Below are 18908 nucleotides of genomic sequence, written 5' to 3'. Positions count from 1 at the left end.
AGGAGGGGGGGTGGGGGAGGGGTGAAGTGGGTAGAACAAAAAAACAATATACACACCTAGGAGTAGAATAAGGTAAATAACTATGGTGGTTAGGTTAAAAAGAACAACAGGTAGCGGGGTCTGATATCTTGCCTTACCTGTTTTCGGATGTATTTCAACTCTTAAATAAAAAGGAAAAGAAGAGAGGAAAGTAAACAAGGAAAATATTTAAATAAATAAGCCACGATGATGTGTAAACTGGAAGGAGATAAAGATGAGCTCTAAGGTGAATTAAGTCTCCTGTATAAACTCACTGAGGTGGCAAAAAAAAAGAAAAGAAAAAAAAAATATATATATATTTTATACAGAAATGTTAGCTTACTGAAATTTTTTCCCATGTACAGTACAGTATGCACTCAATACTCGGTCAGGGCTCCTTTTGGAAGAATGAATGCATTGTTGACATGGAGGCAAACAGCCTGTGGCACTGCTCAGGTGTTATGGAAGCCCAGGTTGCTTTGATAGCAGCCTTCAGCTTGTCTACATTGTTGGGTCTGTTGTCTGTCATCTTCCTCTTGACAATACCCCACAGATTCTCTATGGGGTTTAGGTCAGGCACAGCGATATGAAGATCAAACCAGGTATTGGTACTTTTGGCAGTGGGTAGGTGCCAAGTCCAGCTGGAAAATTAAATCAGCATCTACATCAACCTGGTCAGCAGAGGGAAGCATTAAATGCTCTAGAATTTCCTGCTAGAGGGATGCGCTGACTTTGGACTTGATAAAACACAGTGGACCAGCACCAGCAGATCAGATGACATGGCTCCCCAAATCATCATGGAATGTGGAAAGTTTTGCACTGAATTTGTAAATCAAGGTCTGGAGGAAGAGTGGAGAGGCACAGAATCCAAGTTGCATGAGGTCCAGTGTGAAGTTTCCACAGTCCATGATGAGTTAGCCATGTCACCTGCTGGTGTGGGTCCACTGTGTTTTATCAAGTCCAAAGTTAGCGCAATCCTCTACCAGGGAATTCTAGAGCACTTCATGCTTCCCTCTGCTGACCAGCTTTATGGAGCTGCGGATTTAATTTTCCAGCAGGACTTGGCACCTGCCCACGTTGTCAAAAGTATCAATGGCTGGTTTAATGATCATGGTATCACTGTGCTTGACTGGCCAGCAAACTCACCTGACCTAAACCCCATAGAGAATCTGTGGGGTATTGTCAAGTGGAAGATGAGACACCAGGCCCAACAATGTAGACAAGCTGAATGCTGCTTTCAAAGCAACCTAGGTTTCCATAACACCTCAGTAGTGCCACAGAATGATCACCTCCATGCCACGCTCCATTGATGCAGCAATTCATGCAAAATGAGCCCCAACCAAGTATTGAGTGCATACTATATGGTACATGGACATACTTTTCAATAAGCCAACATTTCTGTATTAAAAATCTTTTTTCTTTTATCGGTCTTATGCAATAGTCAAAATTTTCTGAGATACTACATTTTGGGTTTTCACTAATCATCAAAATTAAAAGAAATAAATACTTGAAATATATAACTCTGTGTGTAATGCATTTATATAAAATACAGTGCTATGCAAAAGTATTCACCACCCTTGGCTTTTTACCTATTTTGTTTCATTACAGCCTTTGGTTCAATGTTTTTTTTAATCTGAATTATATGTGATGGATCAAAACACAATAGTCTAAGATGGTGAAGCAAAATTAGAAAAATATATACATAAAACTATTTTTTAGAAATAAAAAATGATAATTGGCATGTGCGTATGTATTCACCCCCTTTGTTATGAAGCCCATAAAAAGCTCTGGTGAAACCAATTACCTTCAGAAGTCACATAATTAATGAAATGATGTCCACCTGTGTGCTATCAAAGTGTCACATGATCTGTCATTGCATTTGAAAGGCCCCAGGAGCTGCAACACCTAAGCAAGAGGCACTGCTAACCAAATACTGCCATGAAGACCAAGGAACTCTCCAAACAAGTATGGGACAATGCTATTGAGAAGTACAAGTCAGGGTTAGGTTATAAAAACATATCCAAATCTTTGATGATCCCTAGGAGCACCATCAAATCTATCATAACCGAATGGAAAAAACATGGCACAACAGCAAACCTGCCAAGAGGCAGCAGCACACCAAAACTCACGGACAGGGCAAGGAGGGCATTAATCAGAGAGGCACAGCGAAACATGGTGGTGGCAGCATCATGCTGTGGAGATGTTTTTCAGCAGACAGGACTGGGAAACTGGTCAGAGTTAAGGAAAAGATGGATGGTGCTGAATACAGGGATATTCTTGAGCAAAACCTGTACCACTCTGTGTGTAATCTGAGGCTAGGACGGAGGCTCACCTTCCAGCAGGACAATGACCCCAAACACACTGCTAAAGATAAACTTGAGTGGTTTGAGGGGAAACATGTAAAAGTGTTGGAATGGCCTACTCAAAGCCCAGACCTAAATCCAATAGAAAATCTGTGGTCAGACGTAAAGATTTTTGTTCACAAGCGCAAATCACCCAACTTCTAGGAGCTGAAGCAGTTTTACCAGGAGGAATAGACAAAAATCCCAGTGGTAAGATGTGGCAAGCTCATAGAGACTTATCCAAAAGCGACTTTGAGCTCTGATAGCCGCAAAAGCTGGCTCTAGGGTGGTATTGACTTTGGGGGGGTAAATAGTTATGCACATTGACTTTTTCTCTTATTTTGTCCTATTTGTTGTTTGCTTCACAATTAACAAAAACACACATCTTCAAAGTTGTGGGCATGTTCTGTAAATTAAGCACTTAAGCCAAAGACCAGAGCACTTTTTGCAAATCAGTCGTGCGGCGTGGCTCCCAAACAAAATTGCCCTTTTTTCCCCCACAAATAGAGCTTTCTTTTGGTGGTATTTGATCACCTCTGCGTTTTTTATTTTTTGCGCTATAAACAAAAAAACAGTGACAATTTAAAAAAAAAAAAAAAAACATTTTTTACTTTTTGCTATAATAAATATCCCTAAAAAAAAAAAAACATTTTTTCCCTCAGTTTAGACCAATACGTATTCAACATTTTGGGGGGGAAAAAAAATATGGGATAGATTTATGACATTTTTATTATTATTTTTTTTTTAAAGTAATGGCGATGATCAGCGATTTTTATCGTGACTGCGACATTATGGCAGACACATCAGACAATTCTGACACATTTTTGGGATCATTGGCATTAATACAGAGATCAATGCTATAAAATTGCATGGATTACTGTAAAAATGTCACTGGCAGTGAAGGGATTAACCACTAGGGGGCGGCGGAGGGTGTAAGTGTGTCCTGAGGAGCGATTCTAACTGTGGGGGGGTGGGCTAGCAGTGACAACACTGATCACAGCTCCCAATGACAGGGAGCAGACGATCCATGTCCTGTCACCAGGTAGAACAGGGAGATGCTGTATTTACATCGGCATCTCCCCGTTCTTCAGCTCCATGACACGATCGCCGGCACCGGGCGGACATCAAGACGGAGAGCTTGTGGCAGGCATGCAGAGTAATGTACAGGTATGTTACTTTGCCCAGCCGTGCCATTCTGCCAACGTAAAAGTACAGGAGTTGGTCGGCAAGTGGTTAAATGATGCAAATCCTCAAACAATGCATGTTGTTAATTCCAGGTTGTCAGGCAACAAAACACGAAAAATACCAAGGGGGTGAATACTTTTGCAAGGCACTGTATAGGAGTTTAACTTTTTGAATTGAATTACTGAAAAAAAATTAGCTTTTTGATGATATTCAGATTTTACAGAACATGCCCACAACTTTGAAGATTTTTTTTTTATTTTATTGTTATTTATTTTATTTTATTTTATTGTGAAGCAAACAACAAATAGGACAAAATAATAGAAAAGGTCAATGTGCATAACTATTCACCGCCCTAAGTCTATACTTTGCAGAGCCACCTTTTGCGACCATTACAGCTCCAAGTCGCTTTGGATAAGTCTCTGTGAGCTTGCCACATCTTACCACTAGGATTTTTGCCCATTCCTCCTTGCAAAACTGCTCCAGCTCCTTCAAGTTGGATGGTTTGCGCTTGTGAACAGCAATCATTAAAGTGGAGGGCCACCCTGAAAAACAAAACTACATTAAAATGTTGCAAAAAATCTGAATTTATTTTTATTAAACTTACCAGAAATGCCTGTTGCTAGGCAGATCGTCCTAATATGCCTCTTCCTACTCCGCAGTGATCTTCAGTCTTCTCTCCTCCTCACTTTGTCTTCTGGGTAATGGGGCGCTGTGTGTTCTGGGAATAGTGTGTCCCAGAACACAGCGCTCCCCATTCACACAGCGCTGCGTGACTCGCACATGTGCAGTAGGAAACTGGCAGTGAAGCTGCAAGGCTCCACTGCCTGTTTCCCTTAGATAGAATGGCAGGGCCGGGACCCGAGAGCTGAGGGACGGGTCGGCCTTGGGCGGTCGACATCGCGGGCACCCTGGGCAGGTAAGTCTGCTTATTAAAGCAGCTACAAACAGTGTTTGTAGCTGCTGACTTAAAAATAAAAAAAAATTCAGCTGGCCCTCCCCTTTAAGTCTGACAACAGATTTTCTATTGGATTAAGGTCTGGGCTTTGACTAGGCCATTCCAACACATTTACATGTTTACCCTTAAACCACTCAAGTGCTGATTTAACAGTGTGCTTGGGGTCATTGTCCTGCTGGAAGGTGAACCTCCATCCAAGCCTCAAATCACACACAGAGTGGTACAGATTTTGCTCAAGAATATCCCTGTATTTAGTAACATCCATCTTTCAACTCTGACCAGTTTCCCAGCCCAACTGCTGAAAAACATCCCCACAGCATGATGCTACTGCCCCCACCACATTTCATTGTGGGGATGGTGTTCTTTGGGTGATGTAATGTGTTGGGTTTGCACCAGACATAGCTTTTTCTTTGATGGCCAAAAAGTTAAATTTTAGTCACATCAGACCAGAGCACCTTCCTCCAAACATTTTGGGAGTCTCCCACATGCCTATTCGCAAACTCAAAACGTGCCATATTGTTTTTTTGCTGAAAGTAAAGTCTTTCTTCTGGCCACTCTGCCATAAAGCCCAACTCTATGGAGCGTACGGCTTATTGTTGTCCTATGTACAGATACTCCAGTCTCTGGTGTGGAACTCTGCAGCTCCTCCATGGTTACCTTAGGTCTCTGTGCTGCTTCTCTGATCAATGCCCTCCTTGCCTGGTCCATGAGGTTTGGTGTGTGGCCGTCTCTTGGCAGGTTTGCTGTTGTGCCATATTCTTTCCATTTTGTTATGATAGATTTGATGATGCTCCTAGGGATCGTCAAAGATTTTTATTTTTTTTTTAAATAACCTAACCCTGACTTGTACATCTCAACAACATTGTCCCTTACTTGCTTGGAGAGTTCCTTGGTCTTCATGGCAGTGTTTGGTTGGTTACGCACATGCAAATTTTTTATTTTTGAAAAATAGTTTTATGTATATGTTTTTCTAGACTATTATAAATAAAATTAAGAAAATAAATAAATAAAAAGGACATGGCAGCCAGCTTCTCTGCTTAAAAAAAACAATAAAAAATAAAACAAAAAACACCCTGCTAAATGCTGGAAAGTTGCATATGGCAGAGTTTAGGAGCGGTCAGTGATCGTTCTGCCACACAAGTTGGCAGAGGGTTTTTTTATGCCACTAAACTCACCTGCCAAAAAATGCTGATAAATGCATGAACACATATACAATAACAGGCAGGGGATTTTAGAGACAGTTAAATATCTCATGCCCAAAACAGCAGGTAAAACAATGTCCAGTGTGCATGAGGTCTTTAACCAATCAGGATCACCATTTTCCGTGGGTCTAATCCCCGTCGGATGTAGAGCTGCCACGACGCGTCGACGTAATCGACTACGTCCACTAACAGCAGGTAAAAAAATGTCCAGTGTGCATGAGGTCTTTAACCAATCAGGATCACCATTTTCCGTGGGTCTAATCCCCGTCGGATATAGAGCTGCCACGACGCGTCAACGTAATCGACTACGTCCACTAATACGTTGACGTGCGTGCAGGGAGTCGATGCGTCACAGTGGTGGAGGTGCTTAGTATCTACCGCTGCACTCCGTGTCGCCGTCCCCCTCTCTTCTCCCCCTCCGTGCCGCCGTCCCTAGGGGTGCAACGGATCATCACCGATCCGTGATCCGAGCGCACATGCCGCGATCGCGGAGTGCTCCGCGGTCTCGGCCTTAGGAGAGGCCGCGGCTTTGGCCTAGGTCCAAAGCGGCGGCCATCTTTCTACACCCAGGCGTTTACAATGTGATCGCTCCGATGGAGCGATCACTTGTAAACAAACCGGCGTCATGACATGACGCCGGTTTCTCTCTCCCCTCTCTGTACTGATCTGTGCAGTGGAGGGGAGAGGTCGGATGGAAGCAGCAATCCCTCCATACCCTCCCAATACTCTGCCAGCCCAATGCAATACTCTGCCAGCCCAATGCAATACTCTGCCAGCCCAATGCAATACTCTGCCAGCCCAATGCAATACTCTGCCAGCCCAATGCAATACTCTGCCAGCCCATACTCTGCCAGCCTCTGCCATGCAGAGGGATACAATCCTCTGCCATACAATCCTCTGCCATACAATCCTCTGCCATACAATCCTCTGCCATACAATCCTCTGCCATACAATCCTCTGCCATACAATCCTCTGCCATACAATCCTCTGCCATACAATCCTCTGCCATACAATCCTCTGCCATACAATACAATCCTCTGCAATACAATACAATACTCTGCAATACAATACAATACTCTGCAATACAATACAATACTCTGCAATACAATACAATACTCTGCAATACAATACAATACTCTGCAATACAATACTCTCAAGGTTATCCAAAGGATTAATTAGCTAATCAAAAAAAAACACTAGATTCATTAAAAAATTTAAATAAAAAAAATAATCGGATAGTCGTTGACTAATTGAAAAAATAAATCGATAGATTAGTCGACAGACAAATTAATCGTTAGTTGCAGCTCTAGTCGGATGTTTACCCATTTACTCACAAAAATTAGATTTTTGTACTCACCGTAAAATCCATTTCTCAGAGTTCATCAATGGACATTGGGTTATATCGCCTCTGCAAGAGTAGGACTAGGCAGAACAAAAAACACCTCAGTCAGTATATAACCCCCTCCCATGCTCTAGGTATTCAGTTTAGTAGCAAGCAGTAATAGAAGTATCAAAAACTCCATAGAGGGACGGGTGTTGCGTCCGTTGAACTAAGAGAAATGGATTTTACGGCGAGTACAAAAATCCAATTTTCACTTTTGTTAATCGACGGACACAGCACCTCCTTAATCTTGACCATTGGGACGTCTAAAAGCAGCGCCAAAGAAATATGAGGGGTGGGCATAACAACCCAAGGCTAACCACAAGAGCCCTAACCAGGACACAGGAGCCTTAACCGGGTCACAGGAACCCCATTGAAATAAAACATATTTAAAGAAGAAAAAAAAAAACACACCCCTTAGGAGGGAACCCCTCCTCTTAAACAGCAGCCTGCAAAACCTTGAGGCCAAAAGAAGCATCCATAGATGCTAAAATATCTACCTTATAGAATTTAGTGCAGGTATGCAAGTGCAGGCCTTGCAAACCTGTGATATTGACGCATGATGACAGAAGGCCCAAGAAGTACCAAGCCCCAAGGGACATTCAAAGGAATATTTCACTTTTTTTGTTTCATTTTAAACATTATTAAAATCACTGCTCCCGAAAAAACGTCAGTTTTTAAAACTTTTTTTTGCAATGATACATGTCCCCTGGGGCAGGACCCAGGTCCCCAAAGACTTCTTATGACAAAAACTTGCATATTAACCTTTAAAATTAGCACTTTTGATTTTTCATATTGGTGTTCCATAGACTTTAATGGTGCTTGAATACATTTTTTGCCCATTCGCAAGTTCTGGATGCAAACCAAACAGGGGGGGTGTTAAGCTCATTACTAGTCATGAAATATAGCAGGGGTAGATCTGAAAGATGAAGAGTGAGAATGAGAGGAATTGTGTCCCTTGTGTGTAGAATGCGCCATGACAGGGAAAGGAGGAACATGCCCCTTAATAGAATAGGCCTGAGTCACAGTCTGTCTGATCCATCTGGGTATGGTAGCCAAAAGAAGCGGTCAGCCCTTTCCTTGGTCCTTGTATAACCAAAAAAAGTGAATCTGACCTCCGGAAGGACTCCAGTGGATTCCAGATACACCCGAATCACATCCAAGGTATGCAAAGCAAATTCCTTGGGATGAGCCGGCAAGGATGGCTACACAATGTCCTCATGCAAATGGAAGTCAGAGACAACATTGGGCAAGGGACAAGGAGGAAGAACCACTTTATCCCTATGGAGTACTAAATAGGGGCGACGACAGGATAATGTCGCCAACTCCAAAACCCTGCGGGCTGAGGTAATAGCCACCAGGAATGCCACCTTCTGGGACAACTTAGGTAAGGAAATCTCTCGAATATTCTCGAATGGAGGTTTCTGGAGAACTGATAGCACCAAGTTTAAATTCCATGGTGGCAAAAGAGGCCGTACAGGCAAAGCCACGTGCTGGACTCCTTGAATGAAGGTACGAAATAAATAGTGAGTGGCTAGGAGTCGCTGAAAGAAGACTGCTAAGGCAGACACCTGGCCCTTGATGGTGTTCAAAGACAACTTCTGCTCAATGCCTTGTTGAAGAAAAGCTAAGATCCGAGCCACAGTAAAGGATTGAGGATGAACGCCAAATCGACTCACACCAAGAAATGTACGCTTTCCATGTACGATTGTATTTCTTACTAGAAGTCAACTTCTTCATCTTCAACATAGTAGGGATCACTGATCCCAACAGACCTCTATCTCTCAGTGACAATATAAACAATGAAAGAATTTTCTCCTGCGCTCGTGAAGACGTTGTTGAAATAAAATGGTAGTACTGCCTCAAATCAATTGGGGACTGGATGACTACTAACTCCCTCCAGCTGAACGAATCAAAGACAGAGCTTCTTATCTTACACCCAAATCATAAGCCCGCAACCAAAACCTCCTAGTCTCCACCCACCGTCTTTGGGCAGACTGTCTCCCCAAAGACCAAAGCCAAGAGTCTCGGGGTTATTTTTGACGCACACATGTCAATAGATGCGCAAATAGGAGCAGTAGTCAGTGGATCTGCTGCGCATGCTTTGCAGACTCATCCCTTTTATCCCAAAGAATGACAAAGCAGTGGTAGTTGGAACAATCATTAATTCACGACTGGACTACGCAAACTCGCTTTACATAGGATTACCACAATATCAACTTGCTCGATTACAACTGATCCAAAACACGGCGGCGAGGCTGATAACAGGGAAAAAAAACCCTGGGAATCAATCTCTCCTTCACTGAGGAGCTTACATTGGCTAACCGTAAAAAAAATCGGATCACGTTCAAGACCCTTTGCCTCACCCACAAATGCGTGCATAGAGAAGCTCCGCAATACCTAATGGAGAAAATAAATCATTACACACCAAACCGCAGTCATTCGATCAGCCAACAAAAACCTCCTCGTGCCCAAAGCCCGGTATAAATCCAAGGGGGATCGGAGATTCGCTGTCCAAGGGCCTTGGCTATGGAACGCTCTACCAATCAACATCCGCCTGGAAGAAAATCACCTGGCTTTTAGGAAAAAAACTCAAGACCTTCCCCTTTTAGCAGATGATCAAAGCTCGCCACAGCGCCAAGAGGCGAATCAGTTCGCACTGTGCGCTATACAAGTATTTATTTCATTCATTCATACTTTCAAAGGAAAAGATAAATTATAAAATGATCATGCGAGTCCCACTGCCTAAACTGACCAGGGATGGTCCGAAGTAAGCCAAGTGTAAGAGAGATGGAAGGTGTGTGATCTGATGCATTGATCAAAATATTACAGTTTATTCATAAAAAAGGGGCGATGAATCCATACAAAAAGTATCTACGTGTTCATAAAACCAGGTTAAGGTATTAGAAAGAGGAAAGGGTTACTAGGGGCTACTCCAAAAAATGAATGCCCTATGTTGTGAAAAATTTTATGAAGATGTATTTTAATATATTGTCATAAGAGTCCCCCCAGTTTTCTTTACCCCTCAGCCCGCTCTAAAGAGCTGACTGGGGCAGACTGACGCTGGTTGAGACCTATTAGATAGTGGTAAACTTCCTGTTTGGAGGGAGAGGTGTTTGTGGAGTGAGGACATATCCACCAGCGAAGGACCCCTGTGTGATGCACGAAACGATCGTTTTGGGGGGGGGGGGGGTTGCGCTCTTGTCGCCCCCTGTGTGCCTGATCAACATATTTGGGGTGCCATGACGTATACCTGCAGATAATCTCCCATCCACAAGGAACTGTAGTCATTGGTTATTGAATCATTTATCCTGTGTTACATGGTCATGACCTTATTTGTTAATGGCCTGTGCTGTCTAAATCCTGTGTTGTCAAATCCTTATATGGTCATTTATGTGTGAGGTGAGGTCACAAACTGTTTAGGAAGGGATTAGCTGTTGGAGGCAAACCCTCCAGGGTGTGGCTTCCTGTTGAGATGTAAATAAAAGCAGATGCATGTGTCAGGAAGACAGATGTTGACCAAGCTATGCTGAGATGAGAACGTAAGAATGTGGTAATATCTGATTACTGGGGAATGGGGAACCAGGGGAGACGTATCATCAAAAGGCTGCATTTTATCATTAAATTGAAGGGTGCTTATTAGCACAAGAGTGTGGTGGAATATCCACGACACCTATAAGGACCATCTCGGTACCCAATAAGTTAGGCAAATATAAGTAAAAAAATACAAATTTATTGAATACAGCAATTAAGAAATACACAAACAATAAAGCATAAATACAGTTGTAAGAAATTACAAAAAAAAAAAAAAATTGATGTAACACCCATCTGATAAATGGGGACACAGTGATGTAATGCCATATGGGCATCGAACGGCATTGTGGACACCCTACTCTGGGTGTCTCACCCTGGGGCGGATACGGGAGGCGGTGTTGGACGGACCAAGATAAGTGTAAATTCAGTCTTACAACCGGGGATTAATTGTACAAAAAAGGGAAGCTCAGCACTCTCAGAATTTATAAATGCCAAATAGCCAGATAGTGGTTATAACCACTTTGCTCCCAAGACTGATTGCTTGGAGCAAATCTCTTGTTGGTGCAAAGAGATGGCTACACCCGGGAATTGGCTCCAACTTTGCACCAACAAGAGGATTTTCACCAAGAAGGTACTCTTTCCCCCATGACATGCTTTATGATGTCATCCAGAGTAACCCCAAACAGGCAGTCACCTTGAAAGGGCAGATCAATGAGACCTTTTTTAGAGGTTTGGTCTGCCAAACAATTCTTAAGCCACAGCACATGTCTAATCACCACAGAGAAATAGACAGCTTGGACAGCACAGGAGCTGCATCAAAATATACTGTAGCCCATGGACCAACTGGTCCACTAAATCAACATAAGAAGTGGGAACCTGCTCACTACCCAGACCTTGGCGCAAAAGCCTGGCCCATTCAGTTAGGGTCTGTGGCACCAGGGCCGAGGCCAAGAATGGACGCAATGCTGACCCAGCCAAAGTAAACATGCTGCGTGCCACAGCCTCCGCTTTCCTGTCAGCCGAGTCATTAAAAGGAAGAGGATTCCTCTTCTGGGATCATGGTTGCTCTATTCAACCTGGAAACAGGGGGGTCCACCACTGGTGGGGTAGTCCTCTTTTTTAAAAGGGATTCTTCAAAGGGATAGCGTACTGAGAAATGTTTGGGAACCACAAAGGGTGATTTAGGTTTACCTATAAGGAATGGTAACAACCCATCAAAATAAGGCAGATAAGGAAACACCCTTGGCGTGCGAGCCGACTTATGCGTACCAAAGGATACAGCCCTGTCTATGGCCCTGTCAGCCACATCCCCTATCTTTAGAGTCTCCTGTAACATAGTAATAAGTGTGTCCACCAGCGCTTTTTCACTCGCTGCTGAGAGCACAGAGGACTCATCCTCACCATCGGTCAAGGAGAGAGATATTAAACCCCCCTGGACGGACCACGTCTCTGGCGGCATCAAGCTCAGAATCAGATGAGACAACCTAAGCAGGGGAAGGCCAATAGAAGGAACAGTCAGCTCTAAGCGCGTAGCCTTTCATCACTGAAGCCCAGGTTGACAAGATTCCAGCCCTGCCTAGGTCCAATCAGACGCCGGCGACATCATTTCCTGTTCGACGGTCCATGCTGGTATGTGTGGAGCTGCTTGGTTCCTTTGCGCCTGGAGAAACACCGTGATCCATTCCAGCTGCTCAATCCTTTCCAGCTATCCGAAAAAGCAGTGGGACCCACAGAGCCATGTGGAATGCCAGGACTGCACTTTACTTTGACGAGCATGAATCTTCTATCATCTTGTGTTTTTAATCTAATCCTATTTAAGTCATCATTTTAATACTACACTCAGGTTGGCGCCTCCCCTCCCCGTTTTTTCCTTACATGTCTTGCAGAGTTCTGGACACCCTATGAAGGTTGGCTGCCTTCCTTCTTAACCCTTAATACCCCCCCTCCCCTTTTATAGATACATCACCATCCAGCTATTTCAGCTATAGACTATACTCCTAAGGATTACTCCATCTGGAGCACCAGATAAACACTGACTATACTGCTGAGCAAGGGAAGGCGGGGGACGCTTCATTCCGGGTCTTCGCCCACACGCTACTTCCACCCGGGATAATAATGCCTCAAGGACCGCCGTCAGCACAACCATGGCAAGCTGGGGTTCCGAGGGACCTGCCATCTCCATGAGGGCATCAGTGGGTTAGATGTGACCCTGAGGCTGCATAAAGGAAGAAGACACTGTAGTACCAAGGAATTTTGACACCACTAAGGGAAACCCCAATGACCAGGATACCTATCAGCAGAGAGGGAGATACACAAGGATCCCCAAAGATGCACCCTACCAAACAGAGGAGCACCATAATTCAGACCCAGCAACACCAATGTTGGCGTCCATTTCATATATACCAGAACAGGAAGAGAAGTATAGGGGAGTAAGAGGAGGAGCTCTGGCATCTCCTGAGTTTCTGGCTGTCTCTAGTGTCTCACTAGACTAAGGAAAAATGGCCGCAGTGACATCACTGGCTACACAAACATGGCCGCCAGCTGGAGACCGGCCAGACCAATGAAAAATGGCTGCCATTGTAATGGATGTGACTAAGGTATCACATTAAATTGTCATATAAGGTTTTGTACTGTTTTGTTTTGTTGATTGATCTCGTGTTTGTTGTGGGAATGAGGGATTATATAGTAACGGATGAATTAGTTGACGTGGTTTAAACTCCTTCTGGGGAATAATTGTGCTTTGAAGCACGGAACCAGGAAGGGGCATCAGGAATATGCCCAGCGGTGGCGTGGGGATCCTGTGAGATCTGAACAATCCTGTATTTCTCTACAGTTGTCACACATCTTGTTGTGTAGTTGGTCGTTGGTCATATTTTGTTGGTAATGTCATGTCCTAAGTGTTTTTGTGGACTGTTTGCCATAAATGAAGAAGGCTGGGGTCTTGTTGAAGTAGTAGAGCCAGGATATAGAACCGAGTCTCTTGGTTATAAGCCATCATTCCCAGAGATCACACACGTAGTTTGTTCAGATTACCTAGTCAAATTTGTTTGTGGGAAATCATTCAAAGTTATAGAAGCTAAATCAAGAATAAGAGGATGGTGAGACAAGAGGTGTCTCTTACGGGTTGAGCTTGAACAACCAGAAGGACTTGAAGAGGTAGAGAAGGACATAGTGAGAAATTTTGGCTTTAAGCTGGGACATGTAAGAGCTTTGAGCTGGGACTTGTAAATTAAATTTAAGTATTGAATTTCATCTTAAAGTGGTGCGTTTAATATGAATTACTTTATTCCTTATCTATTTGTTAAATGTCTCGTTGAGAGTAATAAGTGGTCACATATCGCTCGGTTTGCTTCCCTACCTGTAGCCACCTCGGGGGTGGGCAGGGCTGTGACTGGTCTACGTTTTGGGAAGACGCGTGTAAGGAAACTTGCGCTGCAGTCAAAAACTGTAGGCGTTTCTTTCTCTCTCTCTCCATCCTTTTGTCCTTGTTAATTTGATACCGTGATATAGTCTGAACCGGTACCAGGTGACGGATAGAGGAATTGTCGGACCCTTTTGAGTCCAGGAAAGCCTCATGACCCATCTAAAAGGCTAAGCAGACACATATAAATATCCAAGTCATCAAGAAAGAAAGTAGCAAAATAGCGTTATATATTAGAGGGCGGTCCAAACAAGGACAGGTGGCAGTCAAAGGACTGTCGGACCCTTTTGAGTCCAGGACAGCTTCATAAAACCTCCATACAAAACCTGAGCCTGGACAAAAACTTCCCAATAGCTAACGATGGGGCAGAAATTGGAAAGACCTAAGGAGAGTAGTTTGGCATGTGACTTGGTATTAGAGCGAGAAGGAGAAGACGCTGTCAAAAAAGGAAAAGAAATTGGCAAAGGTGTGTGGGGTTGATATGCATTTGAACAGAGAGCTAAAGGTAGATGAATGGTGTAATATTTTGAAACATAAAAAAAAGGTCTGTTGTCAGATCAAAGACTGCTGTGAACAGCAGACACTTGGTTTAAAGTTGCGAAAGCTATTCATGAAGAAGGGTTTAAAAAAAAAAAAAAAAAAAATCAAAATGGTTGTATTGTTTATGTGTATAGAAAACCAGAAAAGAGGAAGTCAAGTATTCAGCCACCGGGACATATTACAATCAAAGTAGCATTTCAATTTATGTACCAAGGACTGTTTTAGTTGTAGTTGCCTATCCTTGCATTATTGAAGTTAAAAGGTGCTTCTTTTCTAATAACAGCAAATGTAGAAAATGTGCTATATTTATGCAAATGGTTTTAATTGTGTTTAAGCTGTATTAGCAATAATTGGGGATATTAAAATGTTGATTTTTAAACAGATATAAGTTTTAAGATTATATTATTGGGGAAGTTATATATATTCTGGGTTTCATGCCAGATGAATTGTGGTCAGTAAAAAAATAGGTAAGTGATTTAAAGTTGCACAATCCTATGCATTAGAATCACACAAATGTTTACTGATTTGGATATTAACATGTTGAACAAAGTATACAAGCACACCGCATTTGGCTTAGGTCTTAAAGAGTCAGTACAAAAGGGTCTGCTCCTATCACGCCTAGGGTATAGAGTAATGGATGTTGTTATTAGTAGCAAAGTGCCTAGAATATGCACAGAGCAGTAAAAAGGTAGCTTCTCTCATGATGGCCTCTGACACACCATATTCAAGCCCACCTGTACTAACCCCACGTGTTTGCTACAACTGCACTCCAGAGCAGAACACCGGAGAGGAAGACCCGGAAGAGTGCCCACAAGCAACTAGGCCCCCAACCATGAACCACATGAAAGTACCAGGGACATTTCCCACCTCGCCCACCACCAGGCCCTTCTCCAGAACAAATGCATCTTCTCCAGTAGAATTCAGGCAAGCCTGTGTTACCTGCTTGCTACACCTGGACTGTTATGCCACACTCTCCCCTCCCAATACAATCCAAGACAATGGCCCTCATCCTGGACACCTGGATGAAGTTACACCCAGACATTGTACTCCTTCAGTATGTAGATGACCTCCTGCTTTGTGCAGATACCCTCCAACGTGGTGACATCTCAAACTTCTCTAAAAGCCTCTTACCTGCTTCCTCTCTCCTCTTTCCGGCGGGGAACCCATGATAGGCTGTGCAGTCATGAAGCTTAATATCTCTTTCCCAGCCACTGGCTGCCAGAAGCTGATTAAAGTTGACAAACACAAGCTGCATACGTTTTATGAGAAATGCATGGTCACAGAAGTTTCAGCTGGTCCTTTGGGTGAGGAATGGAAGGGATATGTTGTGCGCATCAGTGGAGGCAACAGTAAGCAATGTTTCCCCATGAAAAAGGGAGTTCTCACCCACGGCCATGTTCGTCTGCTATTGAGTAAGGGTCACTCCTGTTACTGCCCCAGGAGGACTGGCGAGCGCAAACGCAAGTCTGTGCGTGGCTGTATTGTTGATGCCAACTTAAGTGTGATGAACTTGGTTATTGTCAGGAAAGGTGAGAAGGACATCCCTGACCTCACAGACAACACTGTCCATGTCATTTGGGTCCTAAAAGGGCAAGCAGAGCCCTCAAGTATGAAAGCCTCTTGCTAAGGAAGGGAAGAAGGCCAGGACAAAGGCCCCCAAGATCCAGCATCTTGTAACACCTACAGTTCTTCAACACAACGCACACGTATTTCCCTGAAGAAGCAGCGCACTCAGAAGAATGAGGAATAAGCATCAGAGTATGCCAAGCTCCTTGCTAAGAGAACAAAGGAAGCAAGAGAGAAGAGCCAGGAGCAGATTGCCAAGAGGCATAGACTTATCACAGAAAGGCTCCTCCACTACATCGCTGAGCAAGGATGCAAGGCCTCAAAGCAAAAAGGTCCAGTGGTGCAAAGAGAAGGTGGTTTTCCCAGGTCACTGCATCTCCCAAGGCACTTGACATCTTACTGAAGAAAGAATTGCTGCAAACAAGGCCATCCTTTTGCCTCAAGGTCAAAAGCCCCTTCACATTCTATCCTAGGATTAATCTCCTATTGCCACTCTTGGATTCCGGGAGCCTCCCGTTTGATGCAACCTATTTATGATGCCCTGAAACCTGATCATTTCCAGCTTTGCTCAGCAGCTGTAAACAATTTTGAAGTTCTGAAGGAGATCCTCTCCACGGCCTTTGCTTTGGGAATCCCAAACTATGAAAAGACTTTCAAACTGTTTGTCTCAGAGAGACAAGGACATGCCACAGGAGTTTTGACTCAGGTCCATGACAACAAGCTCAGACTCATTGGTTATTACTCTTGCCAACTTGACCCCATTGGCCAAGGGGGGGCCCTCCTGTCTTAGAGCCGTCTTTGCAGCCCAAGCCCTTTTGGACAAAACCACTGACCTGGTGTTGGGCCATCCATTAATCCTCTTTGCCCCTCGTGCCATAACTGCCATACTAAACCAAGTACAGCTCAGACACCTGTCTTCAGCAAGAAGACACCTCAAACTCCAGTGTGCCTTGCTTCTGCTCAATAACATCACTCTCCTCCCATCACTCTACTTCCACTTCTTGAGGGGGGAATCTCTTTGGAAAATGATCCCCACTACGTCGCTCATGATTGCTTTGAAGTGATGAAGATGGAGACTTCACACCTACCGACAGTTAGTGAAAAAGCCCTTGAGAATCCTACCTTGACAATCTTTGTGGATGGTTCCAGGTATGCAGACAGCGCTGGACGGTACCACGCAGGATACGCAGTCACCACTGAAAATACAGTTCTTCAGGCTTCAGCATTGCCTTCCTCCATGTCTGCCCAGGAAGCAGAACTCCAGGTCCTAACAATGGCATGTAAGTTGGCAGAAGGAAAAATAGCTAATATCGATACAGACTCCAGATACACCCTCTACGTTGCCTGCGATTTTGGGGTCATTTGGAAAACCAGAGGGTTCCTAACTGCAGCAGGTACACCTGTAAAACACAGTGCAGCTATCAAGGACTTAATGGATGCCCTACTCCTACCAGCACAAGTGGCTATACTTAAGATAGAGGCGCATGGCAAGCTGAATTCTCAAGAAGCACGAGATAATCACCTGGTAGACACTGCTGCGAAAACAAGCTGCAAACAGGACGCAAGAAGTGGTCAGCAGAGTGAATGCGCCCATCCTGGATGACCCAATAGATAACCCTGAAAAATCTGTGCAAACCACCATGATTCTCCAAAACCCTCCTGCGGACAGGACTCACCTCAAGGAGCAACGGGAGGCAGCTGACAAAGTGTGGATCAAAAAAGAGCCACAAAAGTGGAAGGAATCATGGAATTAAACAAGAGACCGTGTCTGCCACAATCAAGGTTTCCTGCAGTGGTACAGTGGGCCCACAGTGCTTCCAATCAGTCAAGACCTATCCCATCACCAACATGACAGCAGAGGCCACAGTTAAAAGACTTCTAACAGAAATAGCGTGCAGATATGGTGTCCCAGAGGTCATAGAGAGGGATCAAGGGCCGGCTTTCAAAACATCAGTAACCGAAGAAATATGGACGGCTTTAGGGGTTACGCTAGCTTTTCACACCCCGTACCATCCTCAGAGCAGCGGGAAGGTGGAAAGATTAAACGGCACAATAAAATCTAGAATGCTAAAAATGTCTCATGGAAAGGGAATGAGTTGGCCAGACAGCCTATCCATTGATTTATTCAGTGGTTTAGGTACACTCCAAGGGAAAACCATGGCTTGTTGTCCTATGATATATTGTTTGGTTCAGGCCCCAGACTTGGATGTTACTTTCCACAGCAATTACAGCTCCAATCTGATGTATTGACTGATTATGTGACTGCTTTACCTTGAGAATTAACCCGTATGCCTTCGCAAGTGTTTTCCTCCATTCCAGATCCTGAGTGTCAGACACCATGAACCAGACCGAGACAGAAGTACAATTAAGTCACGCTCGTTTATAAACGTAGTCAAAGCATAGCCAGAGTCCAGTAACCAGATCAAGTAGTCAGTCAGTCCAGAGTTCAATAACCAGATCGGGTAATCAGCCAGGCCAGAAGTCAGGGATCCAAGTGGAGCAACAGCAAGCAGGATAAGGAGCCAGAAGGGATGTCAGCAAGCCAGGCTTTAAACAGAACCGCAGGAGATGGTTTCTTGTGATGTGACCAAGGCGAAGGCAGAGATGAAGTGAGCTGGACGGCTTTAAGTAGGCAGGTCAGACAAGCAGGATCAGCAACACCTAGTAACTGTGGAGAGAGATGAGAGCTGGCAATTAGCCGACAGCTGAGCAAACAGCCCAGAGAAGGAAGGGCTAAGCCAGTCCTGACACTGAACTAGATAAG

At 44.0% G+C, this 18908-nt stretch overlaps 1 protein-coding gene and 1 pseudogene across 1 annotated transcript in view; one reads left to right on the top strand and one right to left on the bottom strand.

Annotated features, from left to right (window-relative positions):
- TDRD5 (tudor domain containing 5) overlaps positions 1-18908 on the bottom strand; it is a 521267-nt gene that overhangs the window by 311398 nt on the left and 190961 nt on the right. The window lies entirely within an intron of this gene.
- Positions 15762-16547, top strand: LOC143926779 (small ribosomal subunit protein eS6 pseudogene; annotated as a pseudogene).

The sequence above is a fragment of the Lithobates pipiens genome, unplaced genomic scaffold (assembly GCF_037356315.1).
Source record: "Lithobates pipiens isolate NorthernLeopardFrog02 unplaced genomic scaffold, aLitPip1_a1.2 Scaffold_23, whole genome shotgun sequence".
In the NCBI taxonomy this organism is placed as follows: Eukaryota; Metazoa; Chordata; class Amphibia; order Anura; family Ranidae; genus Lithobates; species Lithobates pipiens.
The sequence above is the reverse complement of the archived record's forward strand: the minus strand, read 5'-3'. Positions and strand labels throughout refer to the sequence as shown.